The sequence below is a fragment of the Chlorocebus sabaeus genome, chromosome 10 (assembly GCF_047675955.1).
Source record: "Chlorocebus sabaeus isolate Y175 chromosome 10, mChlSab1.0.hap1, whole genome shotgun sequence".
Taxonomy (NCBI): domain Eukaryota; kingdom Metazoa; phylum Chordata; class Mammalia; order Primates; family Cercopithecidae; genus Chlorocebus; species Chlorocebus sabaeus.
In genome coordinates, this window is record NC_132913.1 from 43,608,720 (window position 1) to 43,625,245 (window position 16,526).

The following is a 16,526-nucleotide window of genomic DNA, read 5'->3' on the forward strand; positions in this document are numbered from 1 at the left end:
AGCCCCAAGCATAATGCCTAGCACACAGTAGGTTTTCAATAGATGTTCACTGAGTAAATGAATAAATGTCTTATTTTTCAGGACCACAAAGGAGAAAGGAACCTTTCTGATTTACAAATTTTCTCTGATTTAAAAGTATTTGTGTCTCTTGTTATTTCTGGATTTCTTGGATCTCATAAATTTCCTTTAAAAAAAATAGCTTAAGGTAGGTTTGAAATGGTAAAGAGCAAGAAACAGACAAGATAAACAAAGACAAGAAACCTTGCCGAAGAGAATGACTGAATTGCACAGCATATATTAGAAGAATTAACATTCAATTTTGTAGCAAAATAACTTATTAAAGGTAACTATGAGCTCCATGTCACTCAATCTAATAGGCATTTTAAATCTTGGGTATCTAACCTGACTTCTCAGGTGCCAGACTTTTCCTGTTGGGATCCCTGAAACTTTGTTCTTCTGCTTTTTCTTTTTTCTCATTGGCTGTACCTGTTCAGTCTTCTTTCTCAGCCTTTAAAGGTGAGAGTTACTCAAAGCGAGAGAGCCCTCAACTAGTGTGATAACCTTGACAACACTGCTTCTCATCAAAATATGTCTGTTTGAGTCACAAGGGCAGCGTATGTCTATATGCTTATTTTTGTTCCAGAGGGAATTTTTCTTTTTAATAATTAGAATTTAGGTTCTGTTGTGGGAAATTGAGATCCCAAATCAAGTGACTTAAAAATGAAGAAAGTTTATTTCTCTCTCATAAAAGTCCAGATGCAGACAGCTCAATGCTGGCATGGTGGCTCCACAGCTGTCTACCACTCAAGTTGCCACCACCTGCCCAGATGTGGCCTTCCTTTTTAAGTTTCAACCCTCACTTTCCAGCTAGATTGAACCACTAGACTAAGTTCTGGCTAATGGGACCTGAGGGGAAATAAGGTTCACAACTTCCGGGATGCGTTCCTAAGGAAGGAGATGTGGGCTAGGCTCAATGGTTCACGCCTGGGTTATAATCTCCGCACTTTGGGAGGCAAAGACGGGTGGATCACTTGAGCCCAGAAGTTCGAGACCAGCCTGGGCAACATGGCAAAACCCCGTCTCTACAAAGAATACAAAAATGTGGCCAGCGTGTTGGCTCACGCCTTTAATCCCAGCACTTTGGGAGGCCGAGGCAGGCGGATCACTTGAGGTCAGTAGTTGGAGACCGGCCTGGACAACATGGTGAAACCCCGTCTCTACCGAAAAAATACAAAAATTAGCCGGGCGTGGTGGCGCATGCTTGTAATCCCAGCTATTCGGGAGGCTGAGGCAGGAGAATCGCTTGAACCCAGGAGGCAGAGGTTTCAGTGAGCCGAGATAGCGCCACTGCACTCTAGCCTGGGCGACAGAGCGAGATTGTGTCTCAAAAAAAAAAAAAAAAAAAAAAAAAAAAAAAAAAAATTAGCCAGGCTTGGTGACCCATGCTTGTAGTTCCAGCTACTCGGGTGGATGAGGGGATGAGGTGGGAAAATCACTTGAGCTCGGAAGGTCGAGGTTGCAATGAGCGGAGATCACACCATTGTACTCCACCCTGGGTGACAAAGCAAGACTCCGTCTCAAAACAAAACCAAACAAAAAATGTCTTTTTTTTTTTTTTAAATTCTTTGGAGCAAATGTGTTACTACAATAAAAGGTAGAACAGATATTGGAGACAAGTAGCAGTCTTTAACCTTTAACACAGTCTTAGCATTTCTTCAGACTTGACACTAATGATACAGCCTTGGGATACAAATGTAAAGGTGAGATAACCTTGATTTGATTTCTGCTTTGAACGTCTCTACCTGTGTGAACTTGGGCAAGTTACAATGTTTTCGAGTGTTTGTTTCTCCCTTTAATACTCTATGCAAAGCTTCACACTACAGAGTTTATCATGTACTGCAGTTTACCTTTGTGTCCGCCTCTGCTTGGTTCATCACCCTACACACAGCAATCTCTGTTAACAGTGAAGGGGTTTTACTTAGTACTTGCTCCCCCATCTCTATAACAGCTTTCTCCTTTCCGTATACATTAACAAGAAATCATTGTCTTTCATCCTTTTTCTTTTTCACATCAGTTACACCAGCGGTCCCAAACCTTTCAGCACCAGGGATTAGTTTCGTGGAAGACAATGTTTCCACGGGCGGGGGCGGGAAGGGACTGGGGGAGCGAAGGGGGTGGGGATGCGGGCAAGGGCAGGGGCTGGTATGGTTTCGGGATGAGACTGTTCCACCTCAGATTATCAGGCATTAGATTCTCATAAGGAGCTGGCAACCTAGATCCTAGAGCCTTAGCGTGGGCGGTTGACAATAAGATATCTTTTAGAGAACCTATTAGAGAATCTAATGCTCCCGCTGATCTAACAGGAGGCGGGGCTCAGGCAATAATGCTGGCTTGCCCGCCGCTCACCTCCTGTTGTGCAGCCGGGTTCCTGCGGCCTGGGGGTCAGAGACCCCTGAGTTACACAGTCTGGATAAGTAACCTCTCAGTCACATCAGTCCCATCCCATTGTTAACACATTCCATTCCATATCCCCTCTTTTTTACTTGTTATCATTTACATATCATAAAATGTCCCCCCTCCCGCACTTTTTTTTTTTTTTTCCCTTTTTTGAAGACCGAGTCTCTCGCCCAGACTGGAGTGCAATGGCGAGATCTTGGCTCACTGCAAGCTCCGCCTCCCGGGTTCAGGCGATTCTCCTGCCTCAGCCTGCCGAGTAGCTGTAATTACAGGCGTGCGTCACCATGCTAATTTTTGTATTTTTAGTAGAAACGGGGTAATATACCCATTTTAACTGTACGATTAAGTGATAGTAAGTTTACTGAATTGTACAAACATCACCATAATCCAGTTTTAGAATTTCATTATCACCACAGTAGAATTCCTTTTGCCCATTTGCCCTTAAACACTCTTTTAACCAATCTCCCACATGAAATTGTGAGCCATCATGATTATTGAGAACCCAGTGAATATTTAGTGCCATGAGAAATTCACAGAATAAAATACAATAGCTAATGTTAGCGGGGTATAGCTAGTTGATAAAATGAGACCTCAGTCAGAGATCACCATAAGAAAATACATATCCTATTCTTGGCTTTTGTGAATAGACTGGTACTATTAGACTCCAGAAACTCCTATAGTTGAGCAGATCAGCTAAATCTGGAAAAATCTTTACAACATCATTTTTTTTTTCTTTTTTTTTTTGAGACAAGGTCTCATTCTTCACTCAGGTTGAAGTGCAGTGGTGCTATCTTGGCCCACTGCAGCCTTGACCTCCCAGGCTTAGTGAATTCTCCTACCTCAGCCTCCCAAGTATCTGGGACTACAGGTGCAGACCATCACTCCTGTGTAATTTTTGTATTTTTTGTAGAGATGGGGCTTTGCCTCTTAATCCTGTTACAATGGCAACTAAGTGCCCAACATATGAACTTTTGGGGGACATACTCAAACTATAGCAAATATGTACCTCCTTCTGTTTCCATCCATTTGTAAACAGCATCTAAATTATAGAATTTGCATCTTTCCAAGTAGACTCTAACTTACTACTCAATAAATACTTCTAATTCTAAATGCAAATTATGATTACTATAATTTTTCACGTTGGGGTGCTTTCTGAAAAGAGTAATGTTTATTAACTTTCTCTGAATTAAATGTAACCAGTAGTTTTTCGGCCCTCGGGTTGGTATTAATGATAATTATCTGTGGTGATGAAGAATTATTAATAGTTATGGCCCTGAGGAGCAAAATAATGTATTTCTAAAAGCTACTTGTTCCTATAGGTAATGAGTAAAGCAATCCAGTCCTTTTTCATTCAGCAAGCCACAAGTACTGGAATAATTCCCTGATACCAGGTGTAGATGACTCTCCTCACCACCCATGTCCTTGTCTCTTGTTGAGCCCCCACACCCCCCCCTTTTTTTTTTTTTTTTGAGATAGAGTCTTACTCTGTCACCCAGGCTGGAGTGCAGTGGTACGATCTTGGCTTACTGCAACCTCTGCATCCTGGGTCCAAGTGATTCTTCTGCCTCGGCCTCCCAAGTAGCTGGGACTACAGGCACCCAGTATCATACCAGGCTTTTTGTTTGTTTGTTTGTTTTTTGTATCTGTAGTAGAGACAGGGTTTCATTATATTGGCCAGGCTGGTCTTGAACTCCTGACCTCAGGTGATCAGCCCACCTTGGTCTCTCAAAGTCCTGGGATTATAGGCATGAGCCACTGTGCCCGGCCTGTTCTTGAGCCTTTTTAATGGCCAGCAAATCATCAGGGACAACCTACTTGAGGAACTCATTCACGTAATATGATTATGGGGTGGGGGAGACAGAAAGCATGAAGTTAAGAAATACTTGTTTTTAGCACTTGAACACCTGCCTCCACCAGTTTCATTTTATGTGGGAAAAAAAAAATAGAGAGGAGAAGTTGGAGTGAGTAAGTTTCTTTCACCCTCTAGCAGTGCAAATTCCTGACTGCAAGGAGCTCTGGGCAGAAGTCTTCCACTTTCAGAATTACGGCAGCCTAGAGTGCTCATGTATTCAATGAAGAATTTGAGAAGGTATGTGCTCAAATGCAGTGGTTCTGTACCTTGTCTGATTAGAATCACCTGGGTAACCTTTCAAAACAGCTACCAATTAAGTAAGTATATTTGCCGGTGGGATCTAGACATCAGTATTTTTTTAAAGCTTGCCAGGTACCTCCAATGTGCAGCCAAGGCTGAGAACCTCTGGCCTAATAATGAGTTTCTCATGTGGACATGCTAACAGTTCTCAATCAGTGGCTCTCAGCCTTAGCTGAACATTGGAATCACCTGAGAGTTTAAAAAGCTGTCGATGTGGGGGAAATGGGGAAATGTTGGTCAAAGGGTACAAACTTTCAGTTATAAGATGAACAAGTTCTGGGACCTAATGTATAGCTTGGGTGGTGATGGATGTGTTAACTTGATTGTGGTAATCATTACACAGTGAACACATATACTAAATCATCATGTTGAACACCTGAATACATTAAATATTTGTCAAATAGATAGATAGATAGATAGATAGATAGATAGATAGATAGATAGATAGATAGATAGATAGATGCTGATGCCTGGACTCACCCCTAGAGATCCTGATCTAATTGGTCTTGGTTTAGGCTTAAGCAAGCATCGGCATTTTTCAAAGCCTTCCTCATTGCATCTAATGTACAGTCAGAGTAAAAACCAGTACCTGGACTGGGAATAAACATTTTGGCTCGTACCCAGCTCTGAGGGAAGGATGCTCAACACCTCCTGGACAAAAAGTGCCAGGAGCTGAAGCAAGAAATGTGAAAACAGTGCCAGAGGTAGAAGTCACCTGCTTCAAAAGGGGTTTAAGGTCAATGCTTGTGTATTAGGGTTTTCCAGAAGGACAGAACAAATAGGATATATATATATATCCTATCATACATAATATATTATATATTATATATCCTATATATAATATAATATATATTATATATATAATATGATGTGTATTATATTATATATATTATATCCTATATATCATATATAATATATATTCTATTTATAGGGAGTTTATTAAGGAGTATTGACTCACACCAATCACAAGGCAAAGTCTCACAATAGGTTGTGTGCAAGCTGAGGAAGAAAGAAGCCAGCGGTGGTTCAGACCAAGTCCAAAAGCCTCAAAAGCAGGGAAGCCGACAGTGCAGCCTTCAGTCTGTGACTGAAGACCGATAGCCACCAGCAAACCACTGATGTAAGTCCAAGAGTCCAAAGGCCAAAGAACTTGGAGTCTGAAGTCCAATCCAGCATGGGAGAAAGATGAAAGCCAGAAAACTCAGCAAGTCAGCTTATCCCACCTTCTTCTACCTGCTTTGTTCTAGTTGCACTGGCAAGCAATTGGAAGGTGCCCACCCACACTGAAAGTGGGTCTCCCTCTCCCAGTCCACTGACTCAAATGTTAATCTCCTCTGGCAACACCCTCACAGACACACCCAGAAACAATGCTTTACCGGCTATCTAGGCATCCTTCAATCCAATCAAGTTGACACCTAATATTAATCATCATACCTTGTGAATGATATGTGTGTGACACAGACTGAGAATAGGGGACATCTGTCTCTAACCAAGAGAGATGTGGGGAGCATAGATGATAGAACTGCATTTTAAATATTCCATAATTTTCGACATTTGGTGTGTTAGGCCATTCTTGCATTGCTGTAAAGAAATACCTGAGAGACTGTATTTTTTGTTGTTGTTTTATTTTTATTTTATTTTATTTTTGAGATGGAGTCTTGCTCTGTGACCCAGGCTGGAGTGCAGTGGCGCCAGTCCCCGCTTACTGCAACCTCCACCTCCTGGGCTCAAGTGATTCTCTAGCCTCAGCCTCCCCAGTAGCTGGGATTACGGGTGCGCACCAACATACACTGCTAATTTTTGTATTTTTAGTGGACATAGGGCTTTACCATGTTGGCCAGGCTGGTCTTGAACTCCTGGCCTCAGGTGATCCACCCTGAGTGGGTGATCCTCCCAAAGTGCTGGGATTACAGGTATGCGCCACCTCACCTGGCAAGAGAGGGTAATTTTTAAAGAAAAGAGGTTTGATTGGCTCACGGTTATGCAGGCTGTATAACAGGAAGTATGATGCTGGCGTCTGCTCAGCTTCTGGGGGTGGGCCTCAGGAAACCAACATTCGTGGTGAAAGGCAAAGCGGGAGCAGGCACTTCACATGGTCAGAGCGGCAATAAGGGGCGGGGGGAAGGTGCCACACACTTTTAAACAGATCTCATGAGAAATCATTCACTATCACGCAAAGACAGTACCAAGAGGATGGTACTAAACCATTCATGAGAAAGCACCCTGTGACCCAGTCACCTCCCACAAGGCCCCATTCCAACACTGGGGATTACAACTGAACATGAGATTTGGGTGAGGACACAGATCCAAACCATATCATTTGGTTATCCTCTTAACGACCCTTACATATTTAAGCAGAACTGGATCCAACAAGCTTTCCTGAAAAAGCCCCCAATCCAAAAGTGTACCCCATGCTTCACCTCTCCCATCAGCCATAGTGGCTGACAAAACCCACTAAGTGAGAGCCTTTTTGGTTAAGGTAGGCCAGTAAAGCAATTTCACATTCCCTGTCGGCTTTAGAGCTCTAAATCAACTTTAAGTCCCCTGTTGGTTTTAGAGATCAGCCTCATTTGCTTTATCAGATGCACCTACATAGCCTGAACTCTTGAAATTTGAGGAGTGAACATTTAAAAGGGATCTTCTTTTTATTATTATTATTATACTTTAAGTACTAGGGTACATGTGCACAACGTGCAGGTTTGTTACATATGTATACATGTGCCATGTTGGTGTGCTGCACCCATTAACTCGTCATTTACATTAGGTATATCCTAATGCTATCCCTCCCCCCGCCCCCACCCCACGACAGGCCCCGGTGTGTGATGTTCCCCTTCCTGTGTCCAGGTGTTCAGTTGTTCAATTCCCACCTACGAGTGAGAACATGCGGTGTTTGGTTTTCTGTTCTTGCGATAGTTTGCTGAGAATGATGGTTTCCAGCTTCATCCATGTCCCTATAAAGGACATGAACTCATCCTAAAAGGGATCTTCTGTGGGCTCTGAAATTTCCGAATTGCCTGAGAAAAAAAGTTCAAAAAATGGAAGGCCTCAGGTGATGGAGAAATAACCATAAATGAGGAACAGGATCCCCCAAAAGATGACAAAGTTGAAGTCGCCAGAGGCCAAACATACTTCCCTCATAGTGAACTGAACAGTGTAGTTTAAATTTGCATTGGGTGGAGAAATGGCTGTGTCCGCATTTCCTGATTCAGAATCAATTGAAGATGCTCATGTTCTAGTGCCTGAGGGTGGAATGCGGAGGGTGATTTGGAAATGTTCAGGCTTGGTAGAGCAGAGCTCTTCAATGACTGTCCTCTTGGACATTCTGTATTACATTTGAATTAGATCAGCCTGTGTCCTGTTCTAGTTTAAACCAAAATGTAATTATGAGCCATTATTTGTTTAAATTACTGTAAGCAAACACAATGGTTTATTTATTTTTAATTCAGAAATTGATTGTGAAACTTGTGGTTTGCTCAGGAGTGATTTTGAAACCTCTGTTTTCTGCTCTGGCTCTCGGCTTGCTGACCAAGTGGTCATTTATCGGGAGTGCTCTGCAACTGAAGGAAGTGGAAATTCTAGGCCCTCACGGTGCTACCTGTTGGGACCAGCCTTACAGGTCAGCTGGAAGTGACGGTGACCCAGCTACCTTGACACCAGATCTCTCCCCTGCTCCCATCGGAGTGTCTGAGGTTTCCACCACTCAGTTTTCACCAGGCTGGGGTGGTATCAGCTCAAACTGCACCTGAAAATGTCAAACACACCTCATCTCACTATATGGCAAGTCAGCACATGGATTTACCTAGCACTCAGCCAACTGGAGAGGCAATTTCAGAGGGAAGAGGACTCAGGATAGGTCTTTTAATTTGGAGCTTGGGTACCATTAGTGGTTAGAGAGGGTTCAGAGGACATTAAAGGAGATGTTCAATGGCTTACACTACGATCACCACTTACCAATCCGTTAAGACTGGCCCAGGGTGTGAATATCAAAAGGAGAAAATAAAAATCTACCTGGAGCAAGTCCCCTGCCCCAATTTTATCATCGCTTATATATGATTAAGCTACAGGGAAGGTGGTGGTGTCATATTCTTTCTTTCAGTTTGAGCCTCATGAAAATGAAGAGCAAGTCGCAAATCATTTTAATCTGCAAGGGGTCATCTGGTTGTAAGGTATGGGGATTTGGCGTGAACACGTGGTTTTCCTGAGATGTGCATTTATTTTCGGGGATGAAGAGTATTCAGGTAAATCCATAATGTTTTCGTGTTTGAAAAGGTCTCCACCTTTCTGTTCCATGAACCAGTCTCCACGGGCACCAGAGGCGACGCTCGTGGTACGGCCCGAGCGCTGGGCCCGGACTCGAGGTCTGGACCGGGGTTCCACCTGGCAGCAAAGCCCGAGGCCGGGCACCTCACGACCTCCTAGATCTGCGGCGCCTGTGCAGTAAGCCTGGGGAGGCGCCAGCTCCGGCAGGCTTTGGGCACAGGGGAGTCCAGCCGCTCTGGCCGCGCAGGGCACCGGATCCCTCCCGGATCGCAGACTCCCGACACCCAGCAGAAGTGCCCTGGAGTGAGGCCTCATTCGTCCCAGCTGAGCGTTTCGTTGCCAACTCGTTGCGCGAGGTCTGAATGCACTGTGGAAACAACTTAGGGTGGGTATGGGAAAAGAAGAAACATATTTCAGAAGCACTCACCAATATAAACTCTTAAAAATAAAGATCGTAATACAATAATTTAACTAGAGCTAACAGACTGCATGAGTATGGATATCAGAAACGAGGTTTTCGGCTGGGGGATGTAGCTCAGTGGTAGAGCGCGCGCTTCGCATGTGTGAGGTCCCGGGTTCAATCCCCGGCATCTCCAAAACAGCCAGTGTTCGGTTTTTTTCCTCTTCCTCTTTTCATGTTGGTATTTTAGAATATTTACCCCGTTACCTGTAAAAACATTTTGCTCGCATCTAGGTGCCCAAAAACAGTATAAAAAGAGGATAGAAAAAAATCAGCGAAACTCACGGAAACCTTTTTGACTGCTCGAAGTAAAAGTGAAATAGAGAATTAGCTTTCATTAATATTTATTTGCATGAGTCCAGCGTTTAAAGGACGTTATTGAACTTTGAGGCATCTGTGATACCCACAGAAAATACTATAGGTCAAAAAAACCCCTTGCATTGGCCGGGAATCGAACCCGGGCCTCCCGCGTGGCAGGCGAGAATTCTACCACTGAACCACCAATGCTTGTGGTGGAGAAGTTTTTCTTTTGCCAACTAGAAGACATTTACACCCTAGTAGTACTTCTACCCTAGTAACAATCGTGTATTTCTGCATTCAAAACAGAAAACAATCAAACTTTTAATAACATAATTATCGTAAAACGTTAGAAAAACATTAACATTCACAAAAATTTTCATTATCCTAACTTCTTTAGAACTTTACGAGATTCTTTCTTCTGAAACTCTTTGGTGAAGGAGGCAAATGAAGATTTTGTTATATATGCACAGGATTACACAATCACCTAGCCTATCTTCAGACACTTAGATAATTTATAACAACTCTCCCTCCAGCCTTCTGCCATTTTTTTCTTTTATTATTTTACCTATTCAGGCAAATACATAATGGAGATTTGTTAGAAATTGGGAATAGAGGCAAAGAAACAGGGAACAGAAATTGGAACACTGACCCAAATTTCTAGTTTGGAAATTGGTAAATTGGAACTATGTGATTTGCATAGAGAACTTGAAATATTGATGATTCTAGCCAAGTGACCTGAATTCTCTAAGCTGCCCCTTCCTTCATTTAAGACCTCTTTTAACTCTAGTAGTGTGAATCTGATCCTTTACCCTTAGTTTCCAAGGAAAGTGAAATTGTGAATGACACAACAAAAGATATAGGAGGGGGAAAAATAAAGTGAAGGAAATGAATTTATGGAAATGATTGTAAATACAAGATAAAAGGCTGTGGACATAGGCAACATTGGCTTTTTATCTCTGGGAGGGAAATTCCTAACAATTTCCAGAATCTTTGGTCAAGAAGCATTTGGGGAAAAGTTATGAGAAAATAACAGCTAACACATAGCCGTAACTGTGTGCCAGACTTTGTAAGTACACTACACATGGACTTCAACCCCGTGAAGTAGGAAGCTGAGACTCGTAGAGGCAAGACTGGAACATACAGTGTTATGTTCAGTGTTGGAGTGCTTAGCACTGCCAATTCAGCCTACAACAGAATAGCTCACTGTGTATTGAAATGCAAATGCTGCATGTAGTTTAGGACATTATATATTAAGAATAATAGAATGGTGTTAGAGAAAGATCATAAAAGGCTACTGAAATAAAGTAATGACTTCTCCATTAAGATTTATCTTTAAGGACTTCTTAGTGTGTGGGTAAAGAGCAAAATCTGAAGACGAATACAGAATTATAAAGACATAAAAGATATGAAGGGATTAGGGAATTAGAGAATCAGACTATAATCCTAAATAACCTGTGGAAGAACAAGGTCAACTCATTTTACTTTTTCTAACTTTAGTTTATTCTTTAAAATGAAAGAAATGGGGGAGAAATGGGGTTTTACAATCCCATTCTGAAGTGATATACCTTTCCAGAGGTGCTTCAGGGCCATTGGCTGGTGAGGCCTCACTTTCATGGCGGAGATTACAGGTGTGCACCACCATGCACAGCTACTTTTTTAATTTGTTTTATTTTTTTGGAGAGAGGAGAGAGGTGTTTCGCTGTTAGCCAGGTTGGCCTCGAACTCTTGAGCTCATTCAATCCTCCCTGCTCAGTCTCCCAAAGTGTTGGGATTACAGGGGTGAGCCACTGTGCCTGGCCCCCAAGATTCTTAAAGATTGTTTTTAATTTTGAATCCTAACTTCAAAAATCTAAAGAATCATAGATTATTTAGTTCAGAGTTTCTCCAAGTTTTTATTTTGAACGTGTAACCTAACAAACAAAGGCAAATAAATAGGGAGTTTAAAAATGAGCTGGTGGAACTGAGGGAGCAGGGCAATAAAAATGAGGCTTCACCAGCCAGTCAGTGGTGAACCTCAAGTGGGAGGCCTAAGGTCAAAGCTGCAGAGAGCCAAGATCGTGCCACTGCACTCCAGCCTGGGCGACAAAGTGAGCCCCTGTTTCAAAAAAAAAAAAAAAAAAAATCTTAGAAGACAAGAAAAAAAAGGCTTATGTAAAACATTACTAATGGCCTACCCAAAGGCCTCTTTATTTATTTATGTATTTATTTATTCACTAAAAGTCCATTCTAGTTTACCTGGTCCAAGGGACAAATGTGGTACACTAAGCCATTTATCTCATTTTTCTTTCCAAATTGATCTGAGGTGTGCTTTTCACTGAATCCCTGCCAATGAGGGCAAGAAAAGTCAGCTAGGAGTTTCTGGGAAAGATGATATGGAAGATCTCTCTTACCCTTTCTCCTTGTATGAGGGTGTAATGCTTGGAGCTGCCCAACCATCCTATGACTTGAAGGGAGACAGAGGGTGATCCCGCAGGAAAATAGAAAAAGGCTCTGCACCATCCTGAAATTTTTTTCATGCAGACTTTTGGTTAGGTAAATTAAAGACCTCTATTGTTTAAGTATGTTTGAGTTGAGCATTTTGTTACATGTAGCCAAAAGCATTCAAGGGGTGTGTGTGTGTGTGTGTGTGTGTGTGTGTGTGTGTGCGCGCGCGCGCGCCTGCGCGCGTGTGCATCCAGCACTCCACCCAACTCCTTCTGGTACAAGAAACCTTCTGTTCTATAGATAATCAATACTTTGAGATTTGGGTTAGGCTAACTTGCCTCTTTTTCTGTATTTCTCTGTCACAATAGCAGGTGTGTATTTTCCCTTGGCACTGTACATGTTTAGAGATGGGTATGTGACTAAATCTAGGACAATGAAAAGTCCTTGCCGAAACTCTCTTGTAGAAGTTTTCAGTAAACTCTGTCTTTTTGCTGGGTTGTTCAAACAGGTCGAGTGTATAGTTTGGGTTGTCCAGAAGAAAGAGACAAATATATTCCTAATATGATAATGTGCCACTAGAAGCAGCCATGCCTGACTAGAAAAAATTCTGGATTTTGTGTTTATATGAGTCAGTAAATTGTCCCTAAACAACACGTGGTAGGCCAAGTGTAGTAACTCACACCAGTAATCCTAGCACTTTGAGAGGCAGAGACAGAAGGATCAACTGAGGCCAGGAATTTGACATACCAGGCAACATAGTGAGACCTTGTCTCTACAAAAGATAAAAACAAAAGAAATAAATTACCCAGGTGTGGTGGTACACACCTGTAGTTCCAGCTACTTGGGAGACTAAGGTTGGAGGTTGCTTGAGCCTGGGAGTTTGAGGCTGGCTGCAGTGAGCTATAACTGTGCTACTGCACTTCAGCCTTTGCAACAGAGCAAGACCTTGTCTGTAAAAAAAATACAACAACAACAACAACATTAGCCTTTAAAGTTAGTTAAAGCAGTATTTTGCTAGAATCTTAACACAAATTGAGAAACTCTTTTACCCCAAACATGGTAAACTTAGAGAACTCATTACCCAGGATGTGATATAGACTAATAATATTAAAGTTTAAGAAAAGTTTAGGCCAAGCATGGTGTCTCATGCCTGTAATCCCAGCACTTTGGGAGGCCAAGGTGAGTGGATCATCTGGGGTCAGAAGTTCAAGACCACACTGACCAATGTGTGAAACCCCATCTCTATTAAAAATACAAAAAAAAAAAAAAAAAAAAAGCTGGGCATGGTGGTGCGGCTGTAATCCCAGCTACTTAAGTGGCTGAGGCACGAGAATCCGTTGAACCCAGGAGGCAGAGGTTGCAGTGAGCCAAGATTGTGCCATTGTACTCCAGCCTAGGGAACAGAGTGAGACTCCATCTCCAAAAAAAAAGAGAAAAATTTAGAGAAATTCGTCAATGATAACACTACAAGGAGACAACAAAAACCATGAGAAAATTTTTAGGACACATTCCCAGCTTGTTGGAATAAGGTAAATTCTGTTGCAAAGAAGGATCGGAGCATTTGAAGGAATATTCAGGCAACAGTGTGACAGACAAGTAGAAAGAAGAGAAACTAAAAATAGAGAAGTCCGTTCAGGAGGTGATTAGAATAGGAGTAGAGAGATGATGAGGTCCTGAACCAAGGCAAAGGCTCTAGCATGAGGTTCATGGCAAGACAGAAGGAGGAAGAAAAATTAGTCTAGGAATCTACCTTACATGATTGATAGACTTGCGGTGTAGTGTAGAAAAGTAAGGAAGAGAAAATACTGGAAGGAAAGCGGTGGGGTAAAGTACTCATTTTTGGAAATTCTGACTTTGAAGTAAGAAGGAAGAGGTGTCTGCTAAGTGGTTAGATCAACCCCTGGAGAAATCAAGGCTACAGAAGTGGATTTGGAAGTTAATCACCTGAGAGATGAAATGCAAAAATGTGGAAATGGAGAATATCACATAGAGAAAAGAGTGATGAGGACACAGCCTTAGGGAATAATAGGAATTGAGGAGCCACAGTTGGAGAAGCAGGGCAGTGGCATCTGTGGAGGCAGGCAGAGCCCCACTTCTTTTGCTAATTCTGAATAATACAACACGACAAACACATGTGTCAGAGTGTTTCACAGATATACTGTGTAGTAATCCTGTTTCACGTCGGGAATGCTGTAGTAGGCAGTGATTCTATTATCCGTGTGGTCAAGCTTGAAGAGATCAGAGGGTGGCCAACAGTGCCTTCTGGGTGGCACACGCTAACACTTCCCCTGGTCTGCTCTGTTCCCATGCTCGGATAAGAGGCTCCCATTGAAGCTAGTAGAGAGTAAGAAAGCACTTGAGTGCTGTGAAGTGTTACACAATCTTCTCTTTTAGGCAACCCTGGCCATTGTGACACCCAGTGTGACAGGCAGGGGCTTGTAAGTTGCATCATAGCACCTTGGAGCACTTGCTCAAGGTACCAAGTTCCTAGTTGGTGTTAGCTCATCATAGAAAAGTGGCCAGGCTTATGTCATCTGAAGAAAGTAAACAGTTCAGCAACAGAAATAGTTCATATAATACAAAGTCACCAAAGCAAGCAATGCCTTTTTTTTTTTTTTTTTTTTTACCTGTGAGTGATATTGCATTGATTTAATACACACAGCTTATTTCTGTCCCAGGTTACAAACTAGCCCTAGGGAAATGGTGGAGCCAGTCATTTGGATTGCCCTTTACTGGCTGGGAATTAAATCATTACTTATTCCATTTTAGAATCACAAGTAGTACCCTAAGGCCTACTTTCCTAAGGATTAAAATCAAGGCATGGAAATGAAGAATCCAGGTGTAATTCTCAGATGCATGCAGATGTTGAGAATGCAGCAATTTTTCCTGGAAAGCTGTCACTGCAAAATCATCCTGCTCACGATATGCTCATTCCTAGTCCTCAAGCATGTCCAATTAGTCAACAAGTCTGATTTCTCCTTTTAAGATGGCACTGACTCTTGTTCTCCCTCCTCATGCCAATGTCTCCTACACAGTGCAGACAATTACCAGCTCACTCCCTGGGCTACCCTGGAACCTCAGATTTCCTCTGCCATCCTGCATGCTGCTACCAATTGCATTTTTTCCTTTCCCTCCCCTACTTCTTCTCTCTCTCTCTCTCCTTTTCTTTCTTTCTTCCTTAATTTTGGAAAATTCAGTCATTTCTTTATTCCAAACTTGAATTAGCTTTAAATCCATACAGAGCCCTCATGGTGGAGGAAATGTGAGTGGGAACTCTTTACCTTTCTCTTGGCTCTCATTCTGGGTGAAGCATTTATTCAAATACTTCAGAGCTGCGCCTCTTGGTGGAAATAGCTTTCACTTCCCTTCCTAACGTTCTCTCTTCTTCTTCTTCCCAAGTTATTTGGATCTTTTAAAATACATGTTTTTTCATAAGAAACCCACATGTATGGCACAAAATTCAAAAGGTATGAGAGAGTATTCATTGAAAAGTATGCCTGGCCTGGCACAGTGGCTTAGCCTGTAATCCCAGCACTTTGGGAGGCCAAGACGAGCAATCACTTGAGGTCACAAGTTTGAGACCAGCCTGGCCAATATGGTGAAACCCCATCTCTACTCAAAAATACAAAAATTAGCTGGGCATGGTGGCTCGTGCCTGTAATCCCAGCTACTTGGAAGGCTGAGGCAGGAGAATCTCTTGAACCTGGGAGGCAGAAGTTGCAGTGAGCTGAGATCACACCACTGCACTCCAGCCTGGGCAACAGATCCTGGATTTCCTTTCCTAGAGGCAACCATTGTTATCAGTGTCCTGTGTTTCCCTTCACAAATATTTCTAGGTGGATATAACCATTGCAACTTTTATTTAAAATTTTTTTTAATCTTTTTTTTTTGAGAGGCATGCAATTTATTTTTAAGCACAAATGGTACATACTATACATGCCATTATGCTCATATCCTTTTTTTTCCCCCCAGAAATATACATCTTGGAAAATTATCTTTCTTAGAACACACAGAACTAACTTTATCTTTTTAGTGGCTCTGTGTTCATTTTTAAAATTGTCTTTTATGGACTAGGAATTAAAACATTATTTTTTCTATCTCACAATAACAAGCAGTGCCCCAAGGCCAAGTTGCCTAAGGATTAGAATCAAAGCATGGGAATAAAGAACCCAGCTGTAACTGTAAGATGCATGAAGACAGTGAGCAAGTCCATGGCATGGAGGTACCATAATTACCTGAGCCAGTTCTTTAGCAGAGGACATTTAGACTGTTTCTAATCTTTTGCTAGTAGGAACAATGCTACAGTGGATGCCTTGAACGAATGCCATTTTGTTCACATGAGAACATCTGCAGGATAAGTTCCTGGGAGAAAAATTGCTAAGTCAAAAGGTGAGTATAGTTTAAATTTTGATCCATATTGCAAAATTACTCTCCAAAAATGTCTATTTTTCTTAATCATTGCATTTATTATAT

At 42.1% G+C, this 16,526-nt stretch overlaps 2 non-coding genes across 2 annotated transcripts; one reads left to right on the plus strand and one right to left on the minus strand.

Moving 5' to 3' along the window:
* Positions 1-9,393: 9,393 nt before the first annotated feature.
* TRNAA-CGC (transfer RNA alanine (anticodon CGC)) lies at positions 9,394-9,465 on the plus strand. The gene has a single exon. It is a non-coding gene; the product is annotated as a tRNA-Ala (tRNA).
* A 300-nt stretch (positions 9,466-9,765) lies between these two features.
* Positions 9,766-9,836, minus strand: TRNAG-GCC (transfer RNA glycine (anticodon GCC)). The gene has a single exon. It is a non-coding gene; the product is annotated as a tRNA-Gly (tRNA).
* Between the last annotated feature and the right edge of the window lie 6,690 nt (positions 9,837-16,526).